Genomic DNA, 526 nt, shown 5'->3' on the forward strand with positions numbered 1-526 from the left:
TAAACCTTATATTTTAATGTGATTTTATCATTAATGAGAGAAATATATATTTTTATTTTTTAACGGTTTATCCTTATCTATATTTATACTATATTATAAAGTATTTGACAAAAACATTTAAAAATTATTTTCAATACTGTTTATTGATGTATGTTATTTAAAATTCAAGATTACAAATACATTGTGCGTAAGTATAACTTATTATAACTTTATATTTAAATTCATGTAACTAACTATAGATAAAAATAATCAAATAGATGATGAACATCTTTTAAATATAAAAAATCTAAAATATAATTAAGATAATTATTAAGGTCTAACAAAATATTTGATTATTATCTTTATAAAAATTATAATATTAAATAAAAAAAGAAATGAATTAAATAAATACACCAAAAAAAGAGAAATTTTAAATAGTAGTTTCGTATGAACATCAATATTTTTCTAACAAAAGTTACAAACTTTAAATGCTCTAGTATTTTTCTTGCTTTAACTTTTTTATGGGAACAAGAAAATTGAATATAAA

This window comes from Cynara cardunculus (assembly GCF_001531365.2).
Source record: "Cynara cardunculus var. scolymus isolate 2C chromosome LG 5, CcrdV1, whole genome shotgun sequence".
Classification (NCBI taxonomy): domain Eukaryota; kingdom Viridiplantae; phylum Streptophyta; class Magnoliopsida; order Asterales; family Asteraceae; genus Cynara; species Cynara cardunculus.